Raw genomic sequence first — 14,538 nt, 5'->3', positions numbered from 1 at the left:
AACAATGGAAAACAATCTTTAGGACTGTCGACAGTAGGGCTCGAACGCACTATCTCCTGAATTCAAGCTCATAGCTGCGCTCCCCTCACCACGCTGTGTACTTGCTCGATGAGATATGATATAACTTTCCCTCACCTTTGCTGGCTTTATTGGTCTTATACCATTGTACTTTTGTGGCAACTCAATACCAGCGAATGATAGCTGTCTACCAATACTGTTCCTTTTGTTAATGTCAACACAGTCATGTTTCTTAACAGTACCATATGAATATTTTAAAAATACTTGAATGGTTCATCTTAAAAAAAAAAAAAAAAAAAATGGTATGTCTGAAACTTTACTAATTACTACTCTTTGCTTATTTACATATACCATTCTCTTTATTACTTTTTCTAGCAAAGGTTTAGTGCTCACAAATTTATAAGTTGTCATTTTTACAACCTAAAGTGGCTGTTTTACTCTAGCTCTTTTCACTAAATTTATCCATTCGTCCAGTACAAAAACACAATAAACAGTTTTTTTTTCAATCAACCAAAAATCCCTGTCACAGGGAAGATATGACCAGGAACTAGATACTTATACCTCCTGTGTAAAAATCTGTTAGCCTGATCTTGCAAAAGCAAAATTAGTCTCAATAAAATGACATCAAATTAAAAGCTATGTTTCTCGTCTCACAGGATTCTCTCATGTTGGCCCAACTCAGAAGATAGTTTGAACCTTCCATTATAGAGGTCAACACATAACTCATTTTTTCAAAATTTGTTGATTAGCCTGTTTTTGTGAATACCCATTCAAATATTAAAAATACTAACTTGTACCGGTGTTCATCATCTTTCACAATTCTATTTGTGTATGTTTGAAATAACAAGTGTTGATACTAATGGGGAAATGTATACATTCCTAGTACAGCAGGTGGGTATGTTGATATTTTACAATTGATTTTATGCCCACATATGAACTGATTGTAGTAACAGTTGTACTTTTAGTATCTTTCTCCCTTCAGAAACAGTTTAAGGGGCCACATACACATTCCACCACTCAAAATCCATAAATTAACCGAGTAATTAAGAAAAAATGAAATGGTGTATGGCTTTTAGTGCCGGGAGTGTCGGAGGACAAGTTTGGCTCGCCAGATGCATGTCTTTTGATTTGACTCTCGTAGGCGACCTGCGCGTCGTGATGAGGATGGAATGATGATGAATCAATCAATCAATACTGATCTGCATTTAGGGCAGTCGCCCAGGTGGCAGATTCCCTATCTGTTGCTTTCCTAGCCTTATCCGAAATGATTTCAAAGAAATTGGAAATTTATTGAACATCTCCCTTGGTAAGTTATTCCAATCCCTAACTCCCCTTCCTATAAATGAATATTTGCCCCAGTTTGTCCTCTTGAATTCCAACTTTATCTTCATATTGTGATCTTTCCTACTTTTATAGACGCCATTCAAACCTATTCGTCTACTAATGTCATTCCACGCCATCTCTCCGCTGACAGCTCGGAACATACCACTTAGTCGAGCAGCTCTTCTTCTTTCTCTCAATTCTTCCCAACCCAAACATTGCAACATTTTTGTAACGCTACTCTTTTGTCGGAAATCACCCAGAACAAATCGAGCTGCTTTTCTTTGGATTTTTTCCAGTTCTTGAATCAGGTAATCCTGGTGAGGGTCCCATACACTGGAACCATACTCTAGTTGGGGTCTTACCAGAGACTTATATGCACTCTCCTTTACATCCTTACTACAACCCCTAAACACCCTCATAACCATGTGCAGAGATCGGTACCCTTTATTTACAATCCCATTTATGTGATTACCCCAGTGAAGATCTTTCCTTATATTAACACCTAGATACTTACAATGATCCCCAAAAGGAACTTTCACCCCATCAACGCAGTAATTAAAACTGAGAGGACTTTTCCTATTTGTGAAACTCACAACCTGACTTTTAGCCCCGTTTATCAACATACCATTGCCTGCTGTCCATCTCACAATATTTTCGAGGTCACGTTGCAGTTGCTCACAATCTTGTAACTTATTTATCACTCTATAGAGAATAACATCATCCGCAAAAAGCCTTACCTCCGATTCCACTCCTTTACTCATATCATTTATATATATAAGAAAACATAAAGGTCCGATAACACTGCCCTGAGGAACTCCCCTCTCAACTATTACAGGGTCAGACAAAGCTTCACCTACTCTAACTCTCTGAGATCTATTTTCTAGAAATATAGCAACCCATTCAGTCACTCTTTTGTCTAGTCCAATTGCACTCATTTTTGCCAGTAGTCTCCCATGATCCACCCTATCAAATGCTTTAGACATGTCAATCGCGATACAGTCCATTTGACCTCCAGAATCCAAGATATCTGCTATATCTTGCTGGAATCCTACAAGTTGAGCTTCAGTGGAATAACCTTTCCTAAAACCGAATTGCCTTCTATCGAACCAGTTATTAATTTCACAAGACGACATTTACACCCAGCCCCCGTGCCAGCGAAATTAACCAAAAAAAATTCCCGACCTTGCCGGGAATCGAACCTGTGACCAAAGGCCAGCACGCTAACCATTTAGCCACGGAGCCGGAAATTGCAGGATTTGAGCTACTGGAAAAAGACCTTCCGCTGCTCAAAAATCGTGTTAAAAATTTTCTTCCTACAATTCTGTAAGCCCTATGACAATGAAATTATGCATGCCCTGTAAGTGAAATGTGTTCTTTTAATGTACAGAAGACTTGTTTTCAGAAGTTTGTGATTGCTAGATTTTCAAAATTCTCACTGTAAAAATTTGCACTAGGCTATCCTGTTCAAAATTACTTCCAAGATTGAGTTATTAACATTTTGGAGTAATTTGTTTTTTGTTGTAAAACCAATAGCCATATTAACAACCTGCAACTCAGTGGTTATGATATTGTACTCTGTAAGGAGACGATTTTTATTTTTATTTTTTAGAAGTTTAAAATTATCACATTTCTTATCAGAAAGTAATTTATTACAAACATTCTGTCAAATATGGCTAAAGGTTGAGGTTCAGGTTATAGACATCTCTAGGAAGGACAGTCATGCAAAATTCCATCCAGTTATCTTGAAAAGTGTAGAAATGTAAATGGTTTGAAGAAACAAGTGATAAATGTAGGCATGGCGGCTGGAGGTGGTTTTAATGTCCACCAGTTTTGGTCATATTGGAGTGCACTTTAATTCATAACTTGGCCAATTTTATAGATACAGTAGAAGAGTAGATACAGTTGAGAGTAAGTTGGATGAAAACCAGTGTGGTTTCAGACCACAGAGGGGCTGTTAAGTTCATTTTCAGTATGTGTCGCTTAATTGGAGAACGCTGTGAGGGGAACAATTATTTTTATGTTTCATAGAGAAGGAATATGGCAAAGTACCAAGGGAAATGATATTAGCCATTCTGGGGGACTATGGGATTAAGTGTAGATTATTAAGGGCCTGTACTACGACTTTCAGGTAAACAGCCAGATACGTAGGCTGCAGTTTTGCAAACTAGAAGTTAAATATTTCCTTGCGTACTACCAATGGATTCTTACGATGGTATTGTAATACGGAAGATACAGTAACATTTTTATTGGGTTGGTAATAAGGTTACTGAAAATATAGTGAAATTTAGCGTGGTGGCATACGTGTTCCCTGGTGTTTTCTTTTATTTAGCGCTATTCCTTTTGAAATTGTATTACTAGAATCCAATATCAGATTCTTATTAAGCTGTAATGTGGAAGTTCAGGTCAGAAACAGAATTAGGACTGAAATCTACACATACGAAGAAATGTTAAAATTAATTAACTATGTAACGAAACTGAAACTGTTATAGAAAATAAAAGGACTGAAAATCTAATCTGGACGCAAAAGTTAAGATTCAGATTATGTATCTTTTTTGTCTAGTACTATTAACGGGGATGCACGTTACGGCGAAAGTAAAGTTTATGTTGGTAATTAATGCCACTGATGCAGCGTAGGATCATTAATTTTATTATTAATTCAATTTCTTGTTTGCTCATTGAATAAGTAGTTAGTTTCTTTCTTTTCAATACAATGTGAGAATAGTAACTGACAAGCATTTATCTCACTTTTTTAGTGTAAATACTTAGTAGCAAGTTATTATGAATTAAAAGAAATATAACCTCCTTAACATCCTCATTTGACGGATGAATCGCCATGAACAACGTCGTACCTTTACTCCATATGTGCGTTGCGGATAGATTTGGAATAGAACCCACGCTTTTGACACACATTCTAATGATTAGGAAACATGTACTATCACCTCTAGTACCCTACCGACTAACATTTAGAAGATAAAAAAATGTTAGACTGTTGGGACACGAAACCATGAAAAACTGCACAGCAGCAAACGATGTTGCCCTAACGACTATGGCTACTCATGAAGCTTGCTGCTCGGTTGCTTGTGTGCAACTTATATAGTCAGTAGCAATAACTTGCTAGCTGGGGAAAACTGTAAGAATTCTGTGATAGCTGGATAGGAAGCATAACATACTTTATAAATATATACAAAGATTACATTGTAACAACTTAATTTCGTAGAGCATTATGCAGATGTAAATTCATCTTGATGTGTAGCCATCTTGATTCTTACAGTAGTGCCCCCGGTAGGAGCGAAGTCCCAGATGGGAGCGTTAACAGTCTCTACAACTTCGGCATAGCTAACCTCAAGAATATTCTCCCAGATTGCACATAAACGAAAGTCGTAGTACGCGTTTCCAACCGAACTTCCAGATAAATGTGCAAACTGCAACATAAATTTAAACCACACTTTTATATGGCTGTCGTAGTACAGGCCCTAAATCGACCAAAGACATTTATGTTGACAATTGTGCTGCAGCGGGAATTGATGGTAGAACGAGTTCTCAATTCACGGAACTTATAGGGGTTAGACAAGCCTGTTATCTTTCACCTTTGTTGTTCATAATTTACATGGATTTACTGAAAGGCAAAAAATGGCATTGAGGGATTCATTGAGCCTATACTGATGACTTGGTCCTGATGACACATTGTGCGAAGCGTCGTATGGAAGTGAAACATGGACAGTAACTAGCTCAAAGGAAAAGAGAATAGAAGATTTTGAAATGTGGTGTTAAACAGAAGAATACTGAAGGTGAGATGGGTAAATCTAATCAAGAATGAAATTGGTGAAAGGAGAATGATTTGGCAAGATTTGACCGGAAGAGACAAAATGATAGGACACATTTTATGACAGTGTGACAACATTGGGTAGGTACCATGTGATAATGAAGGGTAGGTTGAATTAACGGTTAGAGTACCTTCAATTTATAATGTAAAATTTACAAGACACTCCACGGGATATGAAGAACAAAATTTGAAAATGGTGTTAGCTGGAGGTGATAATGGACTTCCCCACTATTTAAACAATCCTTGACCGAGCTCGATAGCTGCACAATTAAAAATAGGAGAGGATTTCCACCAATCAATACTTATTTATTGTATATATTAAATTACAGGACCGGTTTCGACCTCATATTCAAGGTCATCTTCAGCTGAACCATACATACATATTTATATAATGAAGCTTTGATTAAGATTGTGGTGTTGAAGGAATGCCATATGATGATGATGTACATTTAGTTACATACAAATGGGGCACGTCTTAGCGTGAACTGGCGTATATGTCATTCTGTACAATATTGCAACTGTATGTCTAAAATGTTGAAGGTCTTAAAACTAGTGTATAAAACACGTCTTTTCCTAAACTAACTTATATATATGTACAAGATAAAAACAATATATAAAAACACTTCATGCATATGAACATTCGTTCTTGCTTGGTGGTCAATACATCGACTAACTTCCGTATTTAAGTCTTATTCACAGTTGTGCACTTCAGCTGCTATTCTTAGAGTTTGTAAAATTGCATGGATAAAAGTTTTGTCTTCCTGTGCGTATGTGAGATAAAACACTTTCAATTTAAAATAGGTGCCAAATGTATGGATGAAATTCAAGTAAAATATGTTCAGCTCTGCTGTGTGTGTTGCCCTTTTATTAGAACCAATTCATGTTGTCTTTTTGGCGTCCGTAAATTTGGATGACATTGGTTTCAAAGTAGTGGCTCCTTTCCCATTTGTAGCTGTGCAATGATGTTATGTTTATCTGTGGAAGATAAGATTGAGTTATAAGTGATATTGTGTGGAGGAATGTCTAAGGGTTATGTGTGTGAATTGGAATATGTACTTACTGTTGTTGGTGTAGCTGAGTTGTGTTTGACGTGCGAGCTTGTAATGTACTACTTCGTGTTCTTCTTGGGCTTATACTAGCTGCTGTGAGGGGAAGGGAAGGAGGGGTAGGGAGAGTTGTTGTTGTGGGGGTAGGGATGGAGCTGGGTGTGTTGTTTGGTGTTTTTCTGTTGCTTGTTGCGTTCTGTTTATCGATTAACTTAAGGTAAGGGTTTTTTAGGGCGGGGATAACTGTATTGAAGATGATGTTAGTTTTTTCTGTGATTTCATTTATGTTGTAATTTGGATTGGTATACTGATCTAAAGTGATGTAAAATTCTTCTGTTATGTTGAGCAGGGGGCCTTTGGGGTTTATGTTTAGGATTTGCATATCGTTATCGATGTTTGTGAAACTGTGTTTATAGTCTACGACATGTTGTCCTATTGAGGAAAAATGATTGTGTTTCACTGCGTTTATGTGTTCGTTATATCGGGTTAGGAAGTTTCTACCGGTACGTCCGATATAGCTGGTCTCGCAGTTATTACATTTGATGCGGTATACCCCTGAGTGGTTGTATTTGTTGTTGCTGTTGATTGTCCTGACATTGTGTATGATGTTGGTACTATTGTGTGTAGTTCTGAATGCTATTCTTAGGTTATGTTTTTTAAAAATATTAGTTATGGGGTATATGTGTACATTATTGAAAGTGAATAGTGCATAGTCTTTCTTGGGTTCGTTTGCTTTTGTTAGTTTGGTTTTGGGTTGGGATTTTATTTTATGAATGATTTTGTTAACCATGTCTTTCTTGAATCCATTGTTTTTAGCTATGTCATGAATTAATTGTAATTCTTTGTTTAGATCTTCTTTTGTTAACGGTATATTGAATGCTCTGTGTATCATGCTATAGTAGGCTGCTCTTTTGTGTATGTTGGGGTGAACGGAATCTATTTTAATTGTATTTGAGGTATGCGTGGGTTTTCTGTATATTCTGTAAGAAAGGTGGTCATCATGTCTAGTTGTCGTTATGTCCAGGTAGTTCAGTTTGTGATTGTTTTCGGATTCCATGGTAAATTTTATATGGGAATCTATTGTATTGAGTTTATCTAATATATCAGTTTCATTTGTGGACCTATTGTCGAGGATAATAAAGATATCATCAACAAATCTACACCAAAAAAATATATGGTCTATTTTGTTGATGAATGTGTGCTCTAAATAGTCTATGTAAATTTCGGCAATTATACCAGAAGCGGGAGATCCCATTGGTAAACCCTGTTGCTGATAGATAGTATCATGGAATTTAAAGTAGTTGTTACTAATGGCAAAATTAAGTAATTTAATGAACTCTTCTATTTCCAAAGTGCTTAGATTGCTATGACTTTTTAGGTTAGATTCAATGATTTCTATTGTTCGTTTTGTGGGAATGTTTGGGTACATGTTTATTATGTCAAATGATGCGAGTTTGTGATATGGTTCAATCTTTAATCCTTTTGTCCTATTACAAAATTCTATTGAGTTCCGTACTGTTTTATTAGCTAAGAATACGTAGTGCTTTTTGAGAAATCGTTGAATAAATTGCGAAAGTTTATAGGTTGGGCTTGCTCTGTAGTTAATAATAGGTCTCATTGGAATATGGTCTTTGTGTATTTTGGGATAAGCTTTAGCAGTAGGTATTTGAGGATTCATTGCTATAAGTTTAGAGGATTCTACTTCTGTTAAAAGAAAGTGTGTATTTTTTAATAAGGTTTTGAGGTTCCTTTGTATGTTATTGGTCGGGTCTTTACGTTTGATGAGGAAAGTATTATCTTGAAAACATTCTTTGGTTTTCAATATGTATTGGTCTTTGTCGATAATAACTGTGGTATTGCCCTTATCGGCTTTCGTTATTAGTAGATTATTCTGTTTTATCTTGTCTTTGAGTTTGTTTATGTGTACTTTATTGGTTGATTTATTATTTTGGGAGTTACTGTGAATTTTGTCAATATATTGTGGGAGCCTTTTTTTAATATCATATCTGACTTTGTCTCGTAGCTCATGTGGGATTTTCTGTATGGCGTTTTCTATTTCGGTGATAGTAGTTGTAATGTTCTGGAAAGTTGATGTGTTACCCCAATTGTGCTTGAGTCCCTTGCTCAAGATAACAGTTTCCATTTCGTTAAAAGACGTATTTGTGAGATTTTTTACGGGTGGGTGGAATTTGTGTTCAGTGATTTCATTGGGAAAGGTAGGAGAGTTCGTGTTCGGAGTTTCGGTTTTTGGGTTTGGTTTGGATGGTTGTTTAAGTGGTTCTAACTTCTTATTTAGTGTATTCTGTTTTTTGGTGGCTAAGTTCCTGATTTTTTCTGTCGTGATCTGCTGAAAATTATCCCAATAACTATGTGGTAACTCGTTAGATGCCTTTAAATGTATTCGGTATAGTTCGTTGTTAAGATGTTGTTTTTTACGGTATAAAAACTTTATTTCTTCTTTCAGCCAGATTTTGTTTGTTCTTTTTTGCGTATTATGAGTTTGTTTGGTTTGCCTGTGTTTATTGTTATATTTTCTCAGGAATTTAGGTGTTAGGTCATTTTTTAGACAATCCTTCAGAAAAACAATGCTCTTAATCGCATTCGTTAGTTTGATCTTTAAGTTTCGAAATCTATATGCGCTCCATTTTGCCTGGTTGGCTACGATATCGTAATCTATAATCTCACAAATACGTCTTTTAACGAAATGGAAACTGTTATCTTGAGCAAGGGACCCAAGCACAATTGGGGTAACACATCAACTTTCCAGAACATTACAACTACTATCACCGAAATAGAAAACGCCATACAGAAAATCCCACATGAGCTACGAGACGAAGTCAGATATGATATTAAAAAAAGGCTCCCACAATATATTGACAAAATTCACAGTAACTCCCAAAATAATAAATCAACCAATAAAGTACACATAAACAAACTCAAAGACAAGATAAAACAGAATAATCTACTAATAACGAAAGCCGATAAGGGCAATACCACAGTTATTATCGACAAAGACCAATACATATTGAAAACCAAAGAATGTTTTCAAGATAATACTTTCCTCATCAAACGTAAAGACCCGACCAATAACATACAAAGGAACCTCAAAACCTTATTAAAAAATACACACTTTCTTTTAACAGAAGTAGAATCCTCTAAACTTATAGCAATGAATCCTCAAATACCTACTGCTAAAGCTTATCCCAAAATACACAAAGACCATATTCCAATGAGACCTATTATTAACTACAGAGCAAGCCCAACCTATAAACTTTCGCAATTTATTCAACGATTTCTCAAAAAGTACTACGTATTCTTAGCTAATAAAACAGTACGGAACTCAATAGAATTTTGTAATAGGACAAAAGGATTAAAGATTGAACCATATCACAAACTCGCATCATTTGACATAATAAACATGTACCCAAACATTCCCACAAAACGAACAATAGAAATCATTGAATCTAACCTAAAAAGTCATAGCAATCTAAGCACTTTGGAAATAGAAGAGTTCATTAAATTACTTAATTTTGCCATTAGTAACAACTACTTTAAATTCCATGATACTATCTATCAGCAACAGGGTTTACCAATGGGATCTCCCGCTTCTGGTATAATTGCCGAAATTTACATAGACTATTTAGAGCACACATTCATCAACAAAATAGACCATATATTTTTTTGGTGTAGATTTGTTGATGATATCTTTATTATCCTCGACAATAGGTCCACAAATGAAACTGATATATTAGATAAACTCAATACAATAGATTCCCATATAAAATTTACCATGGAATCCGAAAACAATCACAAACTGAACTACCTGGACATAACGACAACTAGACATGATGACCACCTTTCTTACAGAATATACAGAAAACCCACGCATACCTCAAATACAATTAAAATAGATTCCGTTCACCCCAACATACACAAAAGAGCAGCCTACTATAGCATGATACACAGAGCATTCAATATACCGTTAACAAAAGAAGATCTAAACAAAGAATTACAATTAATTCATGACATAGCTAAAAACAATGGATTCAAGAAAGACATGGTTAACAAAATCATTCATAAAATAAAATCCCAACCCAAAACCAAACTAACAAAAGCAAACGAACCCAAGAAAGACTATGCACTATTCACTTTCAATAATGTACACATATACCCCATAACTAATATTTTTAAAAAACATAACCTAAGAATAGCATTCAGAACTACACACAATAGTACCAACATCATACACAATGTCAGGACAATCAACAGCAACAACAAATACAACCACTCAGGGGTATACCGCATCAAATGTAATAACTGCGAGACCAGCTATATCGGACGTACCGGTAGAAACTTCCTAACCCGATATAACGAACACATAAACGCAGTGAAACACAATCATTTTTCCTCAATAGGACAACATGTCGCAGACTATAAACACAGTTTCACAAACATCGATAACGATATGCAAATCCTAAACATAAACCCCAAAGGCCCCCTGCTCAACATAACAGAAGAATTTTACATCACTTTAGATCAGTATACCAATCCAAATTACAACATAAATGAAATCACAGAAAAAACTAACATCATCTTCAATACAGTTATCCCCGCCCTAAAAAACCCTTACCTTAAGTTAATCGATAAACAGAACGCAACAAGCAACAGAAAAACACCAAACAACACACCCAGCTCCATCCCTACCCCCACAACAACAACTCTCCCTACCCCTCCTTCCCTTCCCCTCACAGCAGCTAGTATAAGCCCAAGAAGAACACGAAGTAGTACATTACAAGCTCGCACGTCAAACACAACTCAGCTACACCAACAACAGTAAGTACATATTCCAGTTCACACACATAACCCTTAGACATTCCTCCACACAATATCACTTATAACTCAATCTTATCTTCCACAGATAAACATAACATCATTGCACAGCTACAAATGGGAAAGGAGCCACTACTTTGAAACCAATGTCATCCAAATTTACGGACGCCAAAAAGACAACATGAATTGGTTCTAATAAAAGGGCAACACACACAGCAGAGCTGAACATATTTTACTTGAATTTCATCCATACATTTGGCACCTATTTTAAATTGAAAGTGTTTTATCTCACATACGCACAGGAAGACAAAACTTTTATCCATGCAATTTTACAAACTCTAAGAATAGCAGCTGAAGTGCACAACTGTGAATAAGACTTAAATACGGAAGTTAGTCGATGTATTGACCACCAAGCAAGAACGAATGTTCATATGCATGAAGTGTTTTTATATATTGTTTTTATCTTGTACATATATATAAGTTAGTTTAGGAAAAGACGTGTTTTATACACTAGTTTTAAGACCTTCAACATTTTAGACATACAGTTGCAATATTGTACAGAATGACATATACGCCAGTTCACGCTAAGACGTGCCCCATTTGTATGTAACTAAATGTACATCATCATCATATGGCATTCCTTCAACACCACAATCTTAATCAAAGCTTCATTATATAAATATGTATGTATGGTTCAGCTGAAGATGACCTTGAATATGAGGTCGAAACCGGTCCTGTAATTTAATATATACAATAAATAAGTATTGATTGGTGGAAATCCTCTCCTATTTTTAACTGTGCAATTGTCAATACGGAAATGAAAATTATAGATTACGAACTCGATAGCTGCAGTCGCTTAAGTGCGGCCAGTATCCAGTAATCGGGAGATAGTGGGTTCGAGCCCCACTGTCGGCAGCCCTGAAGATGGTTTTCCGTGGTTTCCCATTTTCACACCAGGCTGTACCTTAATTAAGGTCACGGCTGCTTCCTTCCACTTCCTAGATTTTTCCTATCCCATCGTCGCTATAAGACATATCTGTGTCGGTGCGGGGTGACGTAAAAAAAAAAAATTCCTTGGCAAACTGAAGTTATTCATATTACTACTTAGTTATGATCGAATCCAGCATTCCAATCAAATGAACAGATCATCAGAGCAGAATCGTTAATAGACACTTTCTAGGGATTCGTTGCTGAAATCGTCGAAACAGAGTACCATTTGCAGTGGAAAACGTGAGGACGTATGTGCAATCTCAATGTAATATAAGTCCTGTGAGTTTTCCTAGGATGGTACAAATGTGGCACGAGCTAAGAAATGAATAGATAGGAATTCCCATTATTTTAACTAAAAGCATTTATTGTTGTGTTTTATCAAACTTCAAATGTAAACATTACAAAGTTTACTTCATAATTGAGACATAATAAACATTACCAGAAATCATTGTTTACCATTCTTTAATTTTGATACAATGAAATGGATTATTTGGAACTTTTGGTTCCATATTACAATCTTAAATATAAACCCTCTAGATTAGACAAGAGTGTCATGAGAAAAATCTTCCTACAAGAATCTTAAAAGCCCAAAATATGTAATGTTAGTACCATACTCCAAGTTTTTGAAACATTTAAAAATATTAATGGCTAAGGAACCTTCCTAAGTTAACAATGTGGGCTAGGAACATGCTCTGTCTCTCTACCCTGTTCAACCTACCTCGCAAAATTGTGTGTTGAATTTAGTTCAAGGAATAATAAACTGGAAACTATCTTTTTACATCAACATATTAATAAAAAGAAAAATTATGCTGCACACACCATATCGGACATGACTGGTCATTAGCTCGAACGACAGTTGCAAATAGAAGAAGGAAAAGGAAAGGAAAGAAATTGAGTTGAAATGTGTAGGCATCACTCCAAATCAGGTAAAGTTTATGGGAAACATTATCGAACATCTTCCCGAAATATAGATTATGAAAGGGAAGGCAATACCTAGATACAGATAGCCTGTTGTGTAGAAGAACCAGCTTCAGTAAGGTTAAAGTAATAAAATAGATGTCTCTTCCCCTACCTTGAAAAATTCTTGTTGCTAAGGAAAACATGCTGCAAGTAGGTAGTTCCAGCAAGAAGCAACACTCCAGGAGACAGAAGAAAGATTAAAACACTCTCCGTTCTCACACCAGCAATAGCACAGGCTGTGAGAAGTTGTAAAAGCTGCTATTTATACAGTTCCCATGGGGGGAAGTATAACACAGAGTTAGGGGTGAAAGGGGAAGAGAACATTAACCCTTTTGGAGCCAAGAGCCAATCTGGTTGGCTGCTCCCCATCAGCTGGAAGAGGCCAGAGCTCCGCCTGCACTCTACTGCTGTAAAGTGCCAGGCCGTTTTCTGTGGAAATACATGTATTTTAAAATTCGCGTATATCTGCCGGTGTATAGCAAATACCGGCATGAAATTTTCTACATATCGACTACGTAGAATAAGAAACTGGTTTGGAGAGATATAAAGAGTCAAAGATGTTTTATTGTTGATTTATAGTTGTCGATAACGTTTATTTTTAGGAAGAGAAAAATATATTTCGCACTTTCTCTCTCAATATCTACTTCGAAAAAATAATTTACGATACAAAAGAATATACGTAATTATGTATAATGTATTTCTAAATACAATTCTATAGAATAACTAATTTAAACGAGAAAAATAAAAACGTAAAAAATAAAAATTCAAACATATGTCACTAGTAAAAACAAGACAATTTTACTCACCGATAAAATTCGCGTATATGTATCGATGTTTGGCAAATACTGACAACAAATTTTCTACGTGCGAACAACACAGTATTAAAATAGTTCTGAATTATTAAATAAGTAAAAAATAGCAGTTGATATTACAGTTTTTTGTTTCAGAAAAAAAGTTTCTCGTTTTCGGTTGTAGTATATATTAGAAAAATAATTTTACAATACAACAGTATTTACGAAATTAAGAAATGTATGGCACTAAAGCCGTGATTGGCTTTGACCTACTAAGCGACCGCTGCTCAGTTCGGTACCTGCAGTTTACGAGGTGAATCATGGACAGTGGACGGATCCTCTCAGTAATTATTCTTGGTTTTCGAGACCAGGGTCGCCCTCTCACCCTCAGATATCTCCTCAGTTGCAATAACTTAGGGTCACTTAGATTGAGTGAACTTCGAACCAACCCTCAGGACCAGGCGAAAATTCTTGACCTGGGTGGGAATCGACCCCATGACCTCCGGGTGAGAGGCAGGCACGCTACACTTGGCCCACGGAGACCGGCATTTAGGTAATGATAGAGTACTATATGTAACTATAAGGTTTAGCAGAGAGTAAGTGAAAAGTAAATTGAAGTATGATTTGGGCGGAGAATCAGACTGTAGGACATGTTTAGGTCCAAGAACTTCCTTGAAGGAGACAGGAGGTTGAGGAATGTTGTCGGATTCATTGGGACAAATTTCCACCAAATGTTCTCCAGAGACATTATCATATT

At 36.0% G+C, this 14,538-nt stretch overlaps 1 protein-coding gene across 1 annotated transcript in view; it reads left to right on the top strand.

Annotated features, from left to right (window-relative positions):
- Positions 1-14,538, top strand: part of LOC136863441 (proteasome activator complex subunit 4A) — a 1,047,550-nt gene that overhangs the window by 325,418 nt on the left and 707,594 nt on the right. The window lies entirely within an intron of this gene.

Source organism: Anabrus simplex, chromosome 2, assembly GCF_040414725.1.
Source record: "Anabrus simplex isolate iqAnaSimp1 chromosome 2, ASM4041472v1, whole genome shotgun sequence".
Taxonomy (NCBI): Eukaryota; Metazoa; Arthropoda; class Insecta; order Orthoptera; family Tettigoniidae; genus Anabrus; species Anabrus simplex.
The sequence above is the reverse complement of the archived record's forward strand: the minus strand, read 5'-3'. Positions and strand labels throughout refer to the sequence as shown.